Raw genomic sequence first — 19,119 nt, forward strand, 5'->3', positions numbered from 1 at the left:
GCCATGGACATCAAACAAATAATAAACAATCAAAGCAAAGCAATTACAAGCAACCCAGAGGCAGAAAACAATTCAGTAGGGCAGCTAAGATGAACTGTCATAAGCAAGGAGAGCAGTCACAGACAAAGCACTAAACCCTGAAAAATGGCCCAGCAGCACATGCCAGGTAATCCTGAAGGGACTCTGACCTGTGAGAGCTTTTCAAGCTCCTTCCTCTCCTAGACTGATATCCAATAAATCTTTTGAGAACATCCTTATACGTGAATGTGAGTAACCAGAATGGAAACTTTCATAGGCTTGCAGTTAGGCATGTGCTCAAGTACTTTACTGGATCCGCTACGTAAACGTGAGCAAGATTTAGTGTTTTACAGAAGGTAGCTGCAAACAGCAAAATGAGCAGGAGGCACAAATCCTTTTCCCTGGGATTCCTGGAGCATGCATGGTATTTAATTGATGGTTATAGTTTCTCATTCCTACTTCTCCCTCTCTCCCTCCCTCTTCCTCTGCCAGCATGAAAAATTCACACACTCACATATACAGAGAATCTCACAGTGTCCTGATCTGACCCCACCACTCCAAGCAATATGGGCCAGCATTTAGCTATGGAAAAAACCCACAAAGTGATGTGAAAACAACCCCAGTGGGCTTTTTGTTAAGAATTAACATAGCTTCCTCTCAGAAGAGAAAGTAACTGTGTTTAACACAGGTCTGGCACCAGCTTCTCTGATCGCACACCTTGGACTGTGTCCCCACAGGCAGCATAGCTGCAGGGCACCTGGATCCCAGTTTAGGGGTGAGCGCAGCCACCACGTCATGGTGGATATTGCTGCCGTGAGAAGCTGCCCAGGTTCTTTCTCCACCGGCTGGTTGCCCCTGGGGTTATTACTGAGCAGCAGCCTGTGTACCATAAGGTGTCATTTTCATGCATGAGTAAGTAACAAGTCACTAGTCAGTCTTATTACACCAGCACATAACAGCCTTCTGCTGCTATAAATAGGTTGCACCTCTCCCAGTTGCACCCTGGCACATTCGCACCCCGGTTAAGATGCTCGTGTCCAACAGTCTTGCTTGGCTCAGCTTAAGATCTCTGGACCCAGCAATTTTTGAGGCTGGCACATCAGACTGTTTATCATCCTAAATCAGGAAAAATTATAAATGATGGTGTTTGCTTAGGGCTTGGCTGTGCATGTCCTTAGCATACTAAGAGTTTCGGACATGATTCTCTTGCAGATGCCTGGCACGTGTTCCTACAATGTTTCACAGGCGCGTTGACACCACAAGATCCCCCCCCTTGCATGAAGCACTCACTGGGTTTTTAGAGCAGTGCCCTTTGCTTCTAATAGTTATTGATTCCCTGAATGCAGAGGAATATGGATTCAATTAGCTGGTCATAGCACTGTAGTTCAGGGCTTGTCAGCATTTCCAGTATATAAACTTCTGTTTTCAAGGTTTATATAACATAACCATAAAAATTCCATCTGCATTGAAGTTGGCATTCAAGGTCCTTTTACAGATGATTAGTCCATAACATGCACTAATTACTTTCATTATTTTAGAACCACCGCTTACTGCAAACATATAGTGAGTTTCCAACAAAAGTTTCTTAAAGATAGGCACGTCCACTCAAGACAGTGTTAGGCAGCCATATTCAGAAGAAATTATTTTTCTGATTGGATGAAAAATTGCTCTCAGAGACTTTTGCAGGCACTGCAGTGTGCCACCCCAGAGCACAAAACTTCCCCATTGCACAGAATGGAAATAATCGAAGAGCCCCTGAAATCAATTCCCCTTAATGTAGGTCATAACCTATCCCAATGTTTTTGATCAAGCTATTTACTGCTGTGTCTTTTCTCCAGAAATATTCACTTTTCCAGGTTCCCTCTTCATTCTCCAACAGCAGTTGGGCACTAGTGCTTTAGCAAAATCTTTAGGCAGTGCTTACCCACATCTTTACCTTAGTTTTAAAAATGGGGACATCTCCCAGCCTGAGGAAAAGTCTCCCATCCACGCACCTTCAGGTCGTGACTGCACTGCAGCCTACGCTGCTCTCACTGCTGGCTCTGCAGTGCCCCTGCCGCCTGTCCCCCCAGCTGTGTATTTCTGCCCCCTTTGCACCCACTCCAGCATCATTACGCAGCCAGGTCTAGAGAAAGGTCAGGCCCATGGCCACGGACAACTGCACTGGCTAATGCAGTGGTCTCCTCCGTGGCCATAATATATACAGTCCAAAAAGCCACCTCATGTGGCATACTCTCACATTTGCAAGGCAGCTTGGATCCTAGCGGCATCTTTCCAGCAAAAGCTAGGACTTCCTAGATGGAAGTTCCTCCTGAATTAGGGCTCAGCAGTAACTGTGGGATGCTGTTGCTCAGGGGGACAATATCTTGCTTGGAACTCACTGGGAGCTGTGATCCAAAAACCTTTGGCTCTCAGCGAAGCAAGATGCTGCCAACCAGCTGATCGGCGATATCTCAGCACTGTGAGAGCCAGACAGCCCCGGCTTTCTTGCTCCAGCTGAGCTGGGAACTCAGCAGAGCTGCTGCTTCTCATCATGGCAGGCTAATGCTGTTGTAGGAGATGCTGCTAGCTTCCCCCTGCTGCTGTGGTCCCAGGTTGGAGCAGTCAGGATCCCCCATGTCTTGCTGTGATGGGCTCTTGTCCACACGAGAAGCAGCTGCTCTTGGCTCACAGCTCCTGTGGAGCTCAGCGGCGGCTTGCTAAATCTGAAACTATAACCCCAGCCTTTTCTTTTCCTTCTTTTCTGGGTTTAATGATTCAGTGTTTGAAAATGAGGAGTTCCTACTATCTTCTAGAAATTGCCCAATGCTCTTAACTGGAGCTTTTTTTCTCCTCTAGCTCTAAACCTTCCTCATCTTACCCTCTCTTGTCATTACTATACTGGAGCAATACTTGCACCCATTTTCCTCTCCTTCAGGGGCATTCCCTCACTCTGTTCCTCACCCTGTTCTCTGACAGACAGCTGAAAGACACTTAGTATTTCAGTGCTTGGTATTCTCAGTGCACACCATCGAGCTGCCTAGCATGGAAGGTGCAAGTTTAACATTCAGAACAGTTCAATCTGAGACCACTTCCCATCACCCAGTCTGCTCCGCCTGGGTGCATGTCTTTGCACAGCCTGACAGCAAGCCAGGCTGAGATGTGGGTATGGAGTGTGGACACCATTCCTTTTTCCATGCTATGCCCTGTTGTTTGGTTTCCACTGGAGGGAAACCCCCTGAATGGGCAGGTTGTGTTGCAGCTGGTCCTCTGAGCTGGGCAGCTTGGGGACAGGATGGGATCACCCTCAGAGCACGTGCCCTTCAGGATAGATGCAGCCTGAATATCTGGTTTTAAGATGTTTAATTTTTTTTTTAACTTTTCCCTTTCTATGATCTAATATTGCTTTTCTAGCTGCAGTATGTCTTTTAGTGTGAGTATTGTTGAAATATACCAACTTCTAAAATACCTAAAATAGCACAAATGTTTATAATATACTTGGTATAAGAATGGCATATTAAAATGTATTTACATCTCAAAAATTTTAACCTGGGGCAGACTTGATATTATCTAAATAATTTGTTTAAGAGAACATAAAATGATTTCCTCCTCTTCCAGGGGAGATATAACATTTACAAAATCTTATCTTCACAAACAGAATTTGTATTTTAAGCTTGCAAATTAGAATTTGCACACTAAGGAGCGTCAAGCTAAAAAGGAATTAGGAATATGTGATCAGCAAAGGAAGAAAAAAAATTGTTGAAATGTATCACCATTACTACTTTAATATATGGCAATCTTATGACAGGTAAATGTATAAGGACTTATTTGCCAATGCAGAACACTCTCTATGGAACATTGATTTAAATATAGCTGTGCCTTCCTCTCTTCAGTGGGTCATAATGTAGTAGTAGTATGTCCTCCGATGTCCTCTACTTTCACAGTTGATACAGGGACCCAGCTAGAAAGATTAGAGAAAAAGGGTGGGAAGTATAGAAGCAGACTGCAGCCATTGCCTTGATATATGCAGTGGTATAGGACCAGTGCATTTCTGGAAGTGGTAAGAACTGTTATTAACATCATGCTAGAAACATGCATCCCTGTAGTCACTCAGCTATGGATTAAGGTGACATGCGTTGCAGCAGCGGCACGAATTGTACTGGTATCGTTAAGGCTGAGATGCCATTTCTGTGCTAGAAACGGTAGCCTCTCCGTTCCTTTTCTTGTATGTGTATCTGTGTAGATACTAGCATAATGACAGCTATATATTCAGATTGTCGCAATGTGAGCAACAGTAATGGCTATAAAGAAGCTATAATACCGTGTCAATTAAATAATATGCATTTTAAAAATGCTTGAGTCTGAAGCCACATAATAGCTTGCAATCATTCAGAAGGGTTTTTAATAGCATATTATTTAAATCACTCCATGTCAGCTGTCCTCAGCCCGCTGTGGGGTGAAGGTCTTTTTTGCAGTGTTCCTGGCTGGATGTGCACTGCACTCGGTTACTGCAGGCTGGCAAGAACTCGATGACTTTCTTCTCCAGGACTTCCCCAAGTGCTCTTTCCCAATTGAAATGTAGGCTCATCCCCTCTTAACGATACTGTGGCCTTCACTAGTATTTATTATTTTTAACACATTTTTGAAAGGTGGCCAGGTAAATATAAAAGGGTTTTTAATACTGCCATCGCTGCAATATATTTCCTGTAGTTTAGATAACATATTTATTAGAAGTTGTGTGCTTGTAAGGAGTCTGCCACCAGGCCATCCCTTCTGCTCACCCCAGCCCTGTGGGGAGAGGTCAGAGCCTCAATCTTAACAGCTCGTCTTTGCCTCCACATGGCCAGCCAGATGGGCTGTGCTGCTCCTGTACAACCTCTCTGAGCCAGCACAGGTTGCTGAAAGTAGCTTAAGCCTTTTGTCTAGGGTGATGTCTAAGGTTTTGTCTGAGACTATGCCTGCGAGCACAACAGAAAACATTTGGGTGGCTGCCGGGGCTGGGGCCAGATCCAAGGTGGCGAAACCACAGGCCAGGGCCTGGCAGAGGGAAAGCAGTGGTGTGGTGAGTAAGATCTTCAGGAGGCCTCATCAGCCTCACCCTGGGGGCTGTCCCTGTCCCTGCCAGTGGGACCCTTGTGCTGGCCTCGGGCTCCACCACCCCCTTGCTCACTGGATTTTGTAAAGATTGTGTAAAACAGGTCTGTAAAACCACCAGTGTTTCCCCACAGCTGCGGAGGGGAGCCACGCTGCACGGCAGCTGCACACACACCCTCACTCCGGAGCCCTGGCACCCTCTCCAGGGAAGCAGCTTCTCCAGCTGCTTCATAAAGTAGCCACGGAGGCTCTGGGGGCTTTTTTTGATCTTTTTTCCACTACATTTTATTGAGATGATAATGGTGAGGTGTCAGACTTATGACTCTGAATGCTCAGAAAGAGCTCCTTTCTCGATCTTTTGTCTAGTCAGCTTGTCACTCCAGGGTGTTATGTTACAGAGAAGGTGAGAAGAGGGAGCAGCTGCTGTCACATGCAGTTGATGGTGTTTTGTGGGGTCAGCAGTTTCTAGCTCCTGCAAAAGCACCTAGAATGACTGAATCTGGGCTCCTCCTCTGCCTTGTTCTCCTCAGGTGGGGCAAAGGCAGCAGCCCTGTTAATGCTTTTGCCGTGATGGGTTCACTGCTCTTCTCACATCTCCCGGAGAGCACATCTCTCTCTGACTGCAAATATTGACCAGCCCATAGCAGAGGGAAAACTGTGTTTTGTAGCATAAGGAGGCAAGCCAAGCTTAATTTTCCTTTCACGGATTATCTTTCTGTGGTGTTTCTTCTCTCCATGTTGGGCACCATGCACTAGTTGTCTTTGGAGAAACTCCAGGGGAGGTTTGGCATTGACATCATTCAGGCTGAGCCCAAGCTGACCCATGAAACGCCAGAGAGGGACTGATAGTAAAGGGTGTTTCCGATCACTGTTCATGAAGCTCATAGTAAGGCACCATTGTCATTTTTAGTCAAGTGCTTGCATTGAAGTGCGTTGCAGTGTTGCATCCAGCCACAATGCTAGCCCCAAAATACTGAGGGCTGGAAAGTATGTGGTCATCTGGAAGTGCAGCCTAACCTGTGAATCGCTCAATGTCTGCAGCATTTTGTATAATTGCTTCAGAGTGAGGAGTAACTGCTAAAGCCACAAAAATGCATGTTTGTTTGGGGAAAAAATGGATGGTGCAGGTTTTAGACTTTCTAGATTTGAAAGTTCACTACAGACATGGGTCTGGTTCTCACTGTGCCAGAAGATGAGCCCCCAGCCTTGCATGTCTCCAGCACTGAGACTTCTACAGAGTTTTCCCTGATTTAGGGAAACACAGAGAAAAAGCGTGGGCTCCAGATGAAGGAGAGTCTATTGACCACTTCCATTCCTTTCATCTAACTCAACGAGAACATTTTCTTAACCTTCACTTATCCACCCATTTAGTTACTTTTGTTTTCTACCTCTCTGGTTTGTTTCCGTGATGTGTTTTTCTCCATTTTCAGCTGTTTACTACCTTCCCTTTCAAAAGATTTCCCAGCATCCTTTAAATTTGCTGTTATGAAGTTTCATCTGGCAAGTCCCATCCTCTATTTTCTTTCCCCAGAGGCACACTTATATGCTAACTGGGTTCAGTTCTTCATGGAAAATGAGCGTTCAGGCAGAGAGGGATATGAAAGTCATCTAGCACATGGCTCAGCTCTATGCTCTCTCCCACAGTGCAAATGCAGAGGATGAAGTAGTCATCACAGGAGCATGCCATGGTGAGGGAGAAATACCACTGTGTGGCATGTCCTCACCTTCCTCTGGTCCAGGTCGCAGCTGGAGGAAGACAGCTTGCTGAGCTGATGTACATGAGCCTCCTGCTAGCATCCCAGCCAAGGACTGACTCTGAGAGACCCAGGATTTTCCTTTACGTGCACCAGTTAGATGCCACCTAGATACAGTAGCATGGCAACAGACTGCTTGGTAGCTGTGCTAGAAATGAAGCACTAACCATTTCTCTATGTTGCTGTCTCCAAGGAGAAGTTCAATATAAGTCAGTCCCTTAACAACAGTTTGACATCAGCCTATGTCTTTGCCACATTAATTCAATTTATTACCCATTTTGATCCACACTTTGCATTCTATTTAGGATGCCAGGGGACATGTTCATCCCTAATGACTGAGGAAGCATTTGTGTTTTATAAGCTATTTGGGACACACCATAAGGAACTAAAAGTGTCTGGTTTGTTTTCATTGTTAAATTTACCATGTACCCAATTCTGATGCCGTTGAAATTGATAGCAAACTTGCCAGGGACCACTGCAACTGGAATGCTTTCTGAAATTTAAGGAGCCCCATCAAATATCAATCTAACATGTTCTCCCCCCAGAAAGGCCTACTGGCCTTTTCATAAATAATGCATGAAGAATGTTATCGGGGTGGGGAGGAAATTACAAAATGTTAGTTTGTTGTTCTGTCTTTTATCTCTAGCTAAACTTTGATCTCTAGAAAGTGTTTCTACTGTCATCTGTAAGAGTTTGCTTAGTCTTTACTCAGTAGCATATTAGAATTCAGCTGACTAATTTCACTGGGTTTCTTTGATCTTTTTCCTTCAATGTGAATTACTCTAGCTGAAGAGTTCTTATTTGCCTAAGCAAAATTCACCTTCCTTTCTCTGTACATTCAGACATTCCCTGAGCTGCATTTTTGCCTACCTATCCTTGCTTATTCAGATATATTGCTCCTTCTCTTTGCCTATGCTCTTCTTTCCAGGTGGTCTTTTGCTGTCTCAAGTATTCAAATTGCTGCAAGCACTGGGTCTCCAGAGCACTTCCCAACTCCTCACCCCACCTGCCCCTATGGATTACAAAGCCATATAGGACAGTTTCCCCACTGAGGTAGCTATCAGTAGTCCATCAGTGCTGCTGAAGTCCATACTCTTTTTTTTTAAAAGAATTTATTCATTTGGGAGTGAAAGAGTGTTGTGGATTAGGGAGGGTAGGGTAGGGGATCAGTAGTGTCTGTTAGGGTACAATGGTAAGACAAGTTTAGCAACAAATCAAGAAAAAGTATATCAGGTTGTTGGCTTCTTGCACGCTTCTGCTTTTGAGTCTGTGTCACTGCAGTCCTTGTGATTATGTAGGTGCCTGGACCAGGCACTTTGCCCAGCCCCAGCCTAGGAAAAATGGACAAGCCACGGCAGGAGATGCGCCGGAGGCACTTTGCCTTAGAAGTGCAGCACAACACATATAAGCTGGGGCATGGAAGCAGCAGCATCCCTCTCAGCATACTCCCTCGGCCACCCAGCACGTAGATGATTAGAGACAGATGAGCTCCCTACATCTCCCACCCACTCACTGCTCATTTGCTCCTGAAGGGAGCAAAGAAAACATATTTTCCTTGTCCCTATATAAATAGACCCCATTGCTGTCAAACCCCCAACCTATGAGCACCATGTGCATATGCTTGTGTACATACGCTCACACTCCACCTGCTTTTTTCCACACAAGATCCATGTTAACTCTCTGCAGAACAAAAAGCATTTTAAGAAATCCTTAGAGATGAAACAAGGATTGGCTAGAGTGCTGTTTACTTGTTCACAATTTCACAGTTGTGAAATCAAACTACATATTATGGTCCATGCTTCTTTTCATATAGGGGTGTACTGCCTGTCCTCAGGACAGCAAGATGTTTTTTCACAGGCCAGTGCAGAACTTGGAGCATAGTGCTTTATCTAGATGGATCCTTACCATATGGTAGTTTCACATGTCGTGTCTGCCAGATGATACTCGATGCTTAGCTAGAATTCTCTATTAGAGTTAGAGATCATACTTTTTCAGTCAGAGTTGTTCGTATTATATTCTAGTAATGTGGTCATCGTGATTTGACATAGATCAGTGCAAATTAAGAGAGGAATGAATCTGCAGGGCTCTGGGCTTGTAGGGCAATGTGCTAGAGAAGAAGAAATCACAGGCTTTCCTTTCTGAACAAACCTCAGTGTCTTGGGACAAACCCATTAAGTGGTATTCTGCCACCCAAATTATTTTCATTCATCTCCAATTTTTGTTCATTGTCATCAAAGTCTTGTAACAGATGGAGCTTGAGCTGCAGAAGAGTTACCCGGTTAACCCAGCTGATTTTTTGAGACACTCATATCCAAGGTGTTTGAGCAGCTGAGAAGAGGGTCTCTCCTCTAATTGTGCCCCACCTAGCTTCCTGCTATAGAAGAGCCATTTGAGGTGCAAAGGCAATTGTGTATTATTCATTTAATGTGCCAGTTCACCACCGCTAGCTAGCTATGACCTAGGCAGCTGCCCATGACACATACTAGCCAGGGCTGCCTCATGCTGACCCTGAAAGGTGTAATGCTGTGCCCTGCAACACTGTGGGTTAGCTTCACATAACATGACAGTTCCTGTGTGCTGACGGTTTAGCTCTATGAATCTTCACATTATGACCTGCTTTGTTCCTCTTCTTTCCCTTTTGCAGCCCAGGACATCTCTCACCATACTGGATTCTAGCCTGAGTGAGAAGAGTTTTCTCTCCCAAAATGATGTGTGGGCCAGACGCATCTCAGACAGATGCTGTGTGCGAGAGCACAACAGCTCTCACCCACAAGGTTATTCTGAGCTCAGCAAATCAATGCTATCTCTGCTGAGAAGCACGAAGAAATTCTCCACTGGTAGAAGAGGGGTGAAACACTAACTTGTCAGATCACATCATCTCATGAATGCATCAGGCAAGGCAGCCCCTCTGAAAAAGCAGTTTAACTCACTGCTTCACCATCATGCTGATGATGAGATGGTCATTTAGCATATCAGTACCTGCGTTCTTTCCCTATCCAAGCTGTGGGTCCTTAAGGCCAGATGTAGCTAACTGTTGGCTGGTGTCATTTCATGATTTGCCACATACTTGACAGCCATTTAACTTTGTTACTTTGTGCTGTGTCTTTTCTCTTGATACACTTTACAATGAAACTGCAGCTCTATTGTTTTTTCCACTAGCCGGCAGACACCACAATCCAGGACACAGACTGCTGTAGGACAAATGTGGGGAGAAATAATAATTCTTTTTGCCTTAGCTCCCTGCATGCATGGTGGGAACCACAAGTAGAAAACATCAGCCCTCTCTGCCTCAAATTTGCCTTCTCATTTCCATATATCTCCTCTTGTTCTGACATGCGCCCCCTTCTTCCAGCTTTGCTTCTGAAGATTATGAGAGCTCTGAAGATTGGTACTTTTTCACAGCTCTATAGGTATTGACAGCTGTTTTCTCCCCATGCAAAGGATGTGTGCATCCAAAATCTTGTATTTACACTAAAGGTTCTCATTCACTTTCGTAACACTGGCCAGATAAATCCACTGAGGACAAGCAGAAAAGTGGAAGCTTGCTGTCCTCAAGCTTCCTGAGTTGCTCCCAGGGCATGGAAAGCATGCTTCCTGGTATTTATAGGATGTCATTAATATCTAGGAGTGAAATACAAAAATAACCCAAGGAGAAATAAGAGGGAAGAAATCACTTTATGCAAATGTAGTCAGAAAGTCTTTAGAGCTAATGGCTTGAGCTGGCTGGGAATGCTCCAACAGCCGTGGAGGCTTCCTGCCTGCTTCTCAATGGGAACAACATTGATTCATTGGGCATAGTAAAGCCCTGTGCCTGACGAGCAGGTAAAAAATTGTTGCTAGCAGTAGAAAATCACTTTTGGGCAGACATGCTGAGTGTGCAATAAACTGTATGACGTGGCGCAGTTTAACATACTTAAAAAAAGGAGCGTGGGCTCAAGCACTCTGCGGCATATCATTCTAGACATAACCACGACACATTATAAGAAGGATGTGATTTAACATCTTTTTTCTCCTGTCTGGTAGCGTACATTTGGCTCCGTGATTCACATGTGCCTGAGATAGATGGAGGGACACCCTCTATTGTAATCTGCTATGCTGCAGGAGTGGGGAAAAGAGCAAAGCTGCAAGTGCGTGAGCTGGGGCATGGGGTATCCCTGAGGGGCTGCTCGGGCTTGCAGGGGCTGGGTGGCACATGCTGATTCAGGGCCTGGGCACCTGGTTGTTTAGCAGAGAGGCTTGCAGCTCCAGTCCTGGATTTACCTGCGACTGTTAGCACTGAACGGCACGAGCTGTAAATCCTGCCCTGTGAGGCAGAGAGACTCCCTCCACCAGTCAGGCCATCTGGAATAATTCACTAACTGATGTTCCTCGCATGTAGCCATCAAAGGTGTCATAAATCAGAGGCAGGGGAATTGGTGAGGACTTTGCTCCTGCCTCACTCCCCTCCAAACCTTACCTGACTGCCACTTCCTTAGGACGCTGATAGCCCACATACTGCGTCTTTTACTTCAATGTATCTCAAGGGCTTGAGAGGCAGGGCCAGGCTGACCATTGTGTTTTCAAACATCATCATGCTGAGTTGGCCATTTCTGGCTTGGCAGCACAGAGTTGCTTTCAAACTCACAAAAATAGGAAAAGCCAGGCGCAAATCAATTTACAGTGGAAAGCAGAGAGTCTTTATCTGGAGTGGCTACTTGGGTGGCTTACCCATGGGCTGAGGAGGTCTGCTGTCTCGGGGAGTCGATGGGTTTCACAGCACCACTAAAATGGCAACCTTATACCTCTGCCAGAGCAGATTGCTTTAAGTGAAATATACACATTAAGCCTGGGAATGGAGTACGCCTGCAGCCCCCTGCGTGTTTGGCAGCCCCAAGGGCCAGTGTCTATCAACAGAAATTAAAGCAGCCTCCAACTCTACATTGAGCCAGACCAGCTCTGGGCTTAGGACTGGGCAAGGGAGAGTGGAAAGCTGGCGGGATACTTGTCCCTTACTCATTTCATGCTCTCTGCCAAGCACTGTTGTGCTGAAACCACAGCTGGGAAGCTATCTTGTTTCCTTCATTTCTGTCATGCTGCTAGTCAATTCAAGACCAATGTTACTCACCTCAGAGAAGAGTAATGGGATGTAGCAGAAAAAGAAGCCACACAAAACAAAGTTATATGTTATTGTCAGTGCTTTAGGCTTTTAAAAAATATATTCCGGGATACAGACAACCCTTTCAAAGTACTTAAAATGTTCCATTATCAAAATACCTACACATCAGTTTTAAAAAAACATAACAAAAGAGTTTCAATGCAGGGGAGAAAAAACAAAAAACACAGTGAGCTTCTGATATGTTGGGCATAAAGCAGATGCATTTACTTTTAATTGTCAGTAGTGTCAATGTGAAGGGAAACAGCAACTTCTTTGCATCAATTCTTTGCTTTTGTGTGTGTGAAGAGCATATCCCATAAAAGGGAACAGGCACATGTGCATCATTTGCAAGAGTGCAAGGTTTGCATTTGCTGCATCATTCATACAAAGCATTTTAAAGCTCTGCAGACCTTAACATGTCAGCATAATTAATCTACTCTTTAACAGAAGTGAGATCCCAAGGAGGAAACATAAACCAGCAGCTTCCCTCAATCAGATTGAACAAATGACAAGGATTAGGGAATCTTACCTCTGCTTCCTACTCCAAGACAGATTCCTCCTGTAACTGTAGCCAAGGCAGCTAGCCTCTCTATGTGTGGGTCCTTCCCATGGGGTGCAGTCCTTCAGGAACAGGCTGCTCCAGCGTGGGTCCCCCATGGGGTCACAAGTCCTGCCAGCAAACCTGCTCCAGCATGGGCTCCTCTATCCATGGGTCCATGGGTCCTGCCAGGAGCCTGCTCCAGCGTAGGCTTCCCATGGGGTCACAGCCTCCTTTGGGTGCATCCACCTACTCCAGCATGGGGTTCTTCACAGGCTGCAGGTGGATATCTGCTCCACTGTTAACCTTCATGGGCTGCAGGTGGACAGCCTGCCTCACCATGGTCTTCACCATGGGCTACAGGGGAATCTCTGCTCTGGAGCACCTCCTCCCCTTCCTTCTTCACTGACCTTGGTGTCTGCAGAGTTGTTTCTCTCACATATTCTCACTTCTCTCTCTGGCTGCTGTTGTGCCACAATTTGTTCCTCTTCTTAAATATGTTGTCACAGAGGTGCTACCACTGTCACTGATGGGCTCAGCCTTGGCCAGTGGCGAGTCCATCCTGGAGCCGGCTGGCATTGGGTCTGTTGGACATTGGGGAAGCTTCTAGCAGCTTCTCACAGAAGCCACCCCTGCAGCCCCCCTGCTACCAAAACCTTGCCACGCAAACCCAATACAATTAGCTACTAACGTATATGTTGTCATAATGTGTGGAGGAATAAGGAGCACTGAGAACCCCAATCTCACCAACACTCACATATAAAGAAAAGAGAGAAAGAATTTTTGCTGTAGAATCTTGGAGGTTAATTTCTTCTCAGCAAAAGCAAGGGTAGGATGGTATTTAGGCTGCAGCCATGTAGAATAATTCCTAAATCAGAAGATAGTGTCTTTTCCAGGGAGTAATTTACTTCATCTATAACCTGAATAACCTTTTGGGCATACTTTTTCTTTCCACTGGTTTTAAAGGAATTTTAAGCCGTACGTATGTGCCTAAAGTTAGGTGGGGTAAATCCAGATTCTGGGCTCTGATCCATAAGGAGCTCCATGTGATCAGATCCTTCATCAGATCAGGTCTTCAGAGCAGGTCTTCAGAATAGGTTAACACTAATACAAATTTCCACTTTGGTGGTTTAGAGCCTCATTGGGTCAAGCTTCTCCTCAAAATTCTTTAAATATACTTCCTTGTCTCTTGTAAGAAGCAGCACCAGTTTTAGTCAGTCCTTGCCCTGCTTTAGCAGAAGCCAGAAGCTGTGGCATAACATGATGTGGTGTAAAGGGTAGGATGGGACTGATCAGGTGACTCCATTAAATGAGTTTTAAAATAACTCTGCTAGGACTTCTGATATCTTCACCAACACCAGCCAAGTTATTTGACTCTTAATACTGAAAGTAGCATTGGTCTTGTAAGAAAGAGTATGGTATATAAAGTCTTCTGGTGGGAGAAAAGACCCATCTTTGCCACTCTGTAGTTCAAACTGTTGTTCCTGTGAAGGGGCACTGACTGTAGGCCAGAGAGTTCCCACACTCTGCTTCAGAAGAGGGAACCAAACTCATAGGCAAGTTCTGCCTCTCTCTTTCTCATTGGTTTCCAGCCCATTCTGGATGCTGCACAGCACTAGAAACGGTTCCACCAAATCACTTGCCTCCTTTAGGAGGAAAACCACTGAGATACTATTGAGTTTCAGGCATCTTAGGCTATGTCTTACCAATCTATAAGGCATGAGGAAGAGAAGAAGGCAACAGAGGGATCTTCGAGAATTCACTGAAGCACAAATGCTGAGCTACCCTCCATGACTGTATTTTGTTCCTTGCCTATATATGCAGAAACTGAATGTGGAAGGTACAGTGCTTTTAAACTATCCCAAGCTTATAGATGTATAACAAATTGATAAGAAGGTTAAAAAAAGTTTAATGTAGGAGACATAAACAAGGGCATCCACATGTAAGACAAAGGCAACATTCAGCAATTCCTCCTTGTAAAAAAAGTCATTCCATAAGCAGCAAATGCAATTGAGCCTGCTTTCAGGTACATCATCCTATTACATTGACCCTAGTTCTCCTCATAATTTTTATATTATTTCTTATTACAGTACCCTCACAGCAGACTATGTCACATTTTTCACCTAACTTTGCCAAGGGCCAGAAGCAGCCAGCCTTGGCACACACAGTCATAGCACTGGATCCATCAGCAGATGCCGCCTGGCTGATGGCTGACACTCTCACTGCTGGGCAGACCCCACTGCCAGATAATCACTGAAATCTCCCAGTCTCTTTCCCGGGCTGTGTTTTCACAGGAAAACAGACCTGGATCCAAACCAGGTATCACAAAGCTAAGGATGGAGGATGGATGACAGTAAGATTGTGCATTTTGCCCAGTGTTTGTCAATTTTAATTTTGTCCAAATGAAGGAATTCACTTTTCATGGTTCTGTTTTGCCTTTTTCCTCCTTTTCTGAGAAGCAGAAGAAGATCGCTTTGTGGAAGGTAGTATCACATTCTGCTCCCTTGGAAGGGCTTTTGTACTTTTGTTCTGTTAGAAAAATACTTAGGAACTCTTCCTCCATGCACTTCATGGAGTGTTATGAAAAACAAGGATGGAGAAAACAGGATGGAAAAACAAGTTGCTTTGCAAAAGTTCTAACTTACAAATAAAGGGACAGGTCCTCAGCTGTTACAGACTGTGTGTGCCCCCTTGCCTTCAAGAGGCAACACCAAATCAGACCTGTGGAGAATCTGACTCAAAAATTTCAATGCAAATCACCACAGTCACAAGTTAATGCCTACCTTAGCAGTGTGTCTTAGGCACTAATCCCATGTCAGAGAGGCAACCAAGTGCTATCCAGGTAATACTGTGTAGGCAGTTGAGAGTGTAACTTTATTGTTTCACACATAAACAAGGCTTTAAACAACTTAACTCTTCACCAATCTCTTTGAATTCATTGTAGAAGATGGCCTATAACCAGACCAGCTTGAGATCCCACCAGCTCTTAGAGGTCAAGCAGGTGAGGTGCAACGGGAGCAGAGGGATGCAGTAGCAAAGGAAGAGGCCCAGACATAGTAGAAAGGATGTTATCAGTTTACTATGTGGCCTGACTGCTTTGGACTCTATAACTCAGTAACCCAACTCTGTTCTTGAGGAAAGGCTATTTTCATGAAAAATATAAAACCTCTTTAAGGACAATCCTTACTCCCTGAAGATACCCAGCCTCAGTTTTAAAAAGCATGCTTCCTGGAGTTGACTTACCACTAAGGATTTAATACTGGGGAAAGTTTCAGAAGTGTGCAGAAAGCAAGACTTTCCATCTCTGCTGTGCCATGAATCATGCCTTTCTAGAGAATGTGTGTCATCTTTTCCCACAAAGGCGTCTGCAATTGATTTGCAAGTGATCACTTAGCAGAATGGAACCCTGGTCTTGAAGATGCAGTACAACACAAATAAAGGATCATAAATGGCAGGCTTCCTAACTCTTCCTAAGGCATGCAGATATAATCTAGTCTTCTAAAAATTTAGACCAGATTGTCAAATGGAATACTCCACACTGTCTCTATCCAGTCCTTTAAATGCATATTTACAAAGGAATGAAAGATAATCCTGTGATTAATCCCAATAAATGGGTTCAAGGGGAATCTCAGGCCAGTGGCAGAGTTGGAGATTGGCTTACTCAGTAGCTGTCAGCTAATATGGCTTAACCTGTCAGTGCCTCCATTCTCCATCAATGAAGGGCAAACAAGAATTCACATCTCTTTGGTACTGTCTGTCTTAAAGCTTTTACGTTTTTGAAGGGCTTTGGGACTGCTAGATGGAGGCTGTATATTGCACAGTCTGTACAGCCCTTATTGTGGTTTACTTGAAGTTTAAATAGTCCCTTCGGTGAGCACATCTACAGAGGTGCCACCTGTCAAAGATCAACAGTGGTTATTCCAGGGACATTAGGAGGGAACACATAGCAAGTGCTCCTCGAAGTAAGATATTAGACCTATACAGAATCAAAATAATGACTTTCTCTGGATGGATCCTCAGTAGTTCTACGCTGATTTGAAAATGGCAAACAGTTATTTTTCCACTGATTTAGCTTACATTTTTTGCACTGTTCCTAGACAAAGACAGCGAGGTTTAAATTTTCAAACGTCTTCAAGGAAAATTGCTCTGGGCAACTCCCAGTAACATCAAGGAGAATTGCAAAGCTAAAACCCGAACACTGGAAAGTCCTGAAAACCTAGCTTAGTTATATGCCATAAAAATAAGTGCTTTAATGAAAACCTTGTTAAATGCAGTAGCATGAACATAGAACTAAAAAATATGAGCTATAGCGAAACTAAAGGGAGACGGCGTCTGTCTTTTTGTAGGCAGACTGTTTTCGTAGCTAAACCTGCTTGTGCATGCTGGATGATAAATACCTCATGCTTTCAAGGAGGCCTTAAAAAAAAAAAAAAGCTTTTTGAGAGATGCCTACCAACTCTGTTGCCATGGCAGCTGCAAGCACCAGTGATAACCCAGAGCTTCTAGGTTATAATGTGCATGCAACCCTATTAACAAGTCCCACAAAGTAGTCCACATTAGTGATAGATGAGGTCATCTAGTGGCCCAGTCTCAAAACTTGGAACTAAATCAGAGAAGATCTAGATCCAAGTAAGGTCTGTTTCTGATACACCGTATTTCCACATCTCAATGATACTCAGTTCTTGAAGATGCATAATACCTTTCAGATGAAAATTTTACCTGAAGCTTACAGGGTGCCTGTGCATTCAGCTGCTGCAGTCTGCACTTGCAAGTTAGGAAACTGAAGCACGGCGAAATCAGAAAGCTGGGCACAGAGAACTCAAGATCACATGCTAGGAATCAAGAATAAATACTGTTCTTTTGCTGTCCCTCAGCTGGGTGAATGTTGTTTTCATTACTCAAGCATCAACTCTTCTAAAAAGATGTCACTGACAGATTCTTGTTTCCTTTCACTTCAAATCTGGGACATGTCCATCCTTTTTTAGGGCCTCTCAGGAAGCAGAAGAGACGAGGACAAAGCACAGAGGTGCAAAAGTTAAAATTTTTCCTCCTGCTTAGCCTCAGGCTCACCACTGTGAGGGAATTTCCTACCAGTCATTGGTGTCTAGTGCTGTCTTGCCCTGTGTAAGAAGGAAAAGGTACATGTGGCTATCTGCTTGCTAATGCTTACCTCCTACCAAAACCCTGCAGAGCACCTGGTAGCATCTCCAGGAACAATGGTAATTCTGGAGAAAAGGCACTGCCATCCTGCCCCAGGACACTTCAGGCTCAAAGCACACAAATTCCCTGTTACCTTGTCTCTGCATCACCCTTGCCTGTTCAGAAAAGAGAGATGACATTTCCTTTTCCCCCCTTGCTGTGTGTTCCCTGTCCTTGGCTTGTCAGCTCCTTCAAGCAGGAGCTGTCTGAAATGACATGTATGCACTGCGTTTACCACAATCAGGCCATTTTTCAGTTGAGTCATCTCCGGGATATGATAGTGATATAACACTGGTAACAAATAATTGCATGAAGCTGGTACCTCCCCATTCCATGGGATTTAGGCTTTGTTTCCCTTGCATACCCAAATAAAGGAGAGAATTTCTGCCAGAGGGAAAACGAGCTCTGGTTCTGGCTCTAGGGTTGTTAGTATGCCATGTGTGTAACTTCCCTTTCTGTTTAAGTGACTCTGCTTTTCTGTTGTTCCCTAGGTCCATTACTTTTGCACACATTTTCAGACCCAAGGAAGTAATTTATTTTTCTGTTAGACACTGCTTTAAAGTAAATGAAAGCATTAATATGGCACTGAAAATTAGCTCTCCTTTTGTTTAAGACATCTGGAAATAAATGTTCAGATTGTTTGAGTGAGGGAGGAGAATTCCTGCTCACAGGCAACTTTCCATAAATCTCAAACATCTTGAAATATACACCACTGAAATATGTTGAAACATTCAATATATCTACATACAATTTTCACCTCTTATAATGAAGATTTCTGTGAATGGACTGATCATCTTAACTACTAAACTAGCGAGAGAAACACATTTATTTCACATATTTCATTATTCCATTACTTTCAGAGTTTTGTGGAGAAATCTGTTTGTATTGCAAACAATGGAATCTAATTCATGATTTATCCAACGTAAACCAGTCAGTTTTGCTTTTCCTGAGTCTGTCTTTAAGGGACACTAAACAATTACTGCTCATCTTTATTCCAGAATACTGTAATTGATATTAAGGCCTGTCACTGGTATATTACGCTAATTATAAAGCAACACTCGTATATTTTCTGAAGCTACAGTGGTATATTCCCACTATCATTAATATTAGATCTATGCACTTCTGGATTTTCCAGAACTACAAATTGGATCCAGATCAGGCTTGGGTATACAGTTAAATCTTTGCCACATTAACTATAGTGCAAAGAGCTGATGCATATATGCTTGTTTTATGCTAGCTGTGAGAATACAGATGATATCTGCTTTCTTATAAAGACTGCCACTGCAATATTAACCCATAAAAATAACCTTCTGAGAAAATCTGAACCAGGAGAGAGACTTTTATCTGGACCAGTGCTTTGTACTATATGGCTGTATCATTTTTTATTTTGCCATCAGAAGCCC

Source organism: Nipponia nippon, unplaced genomic scaffold (assembly GCF_047370975.1).
Source record: "Nipponia nippon isolate SJK-2023a ecotype South Korea unplaced genomic scaffold, ASM4737097v1 scaffold_2, whole genome shotgun sequence".
NCBI lineage: Eukaryota > Metazoa > Chordata > Aves > Pelecaniformes > Threskiornithidae > Nipponia > Nipponia nippon.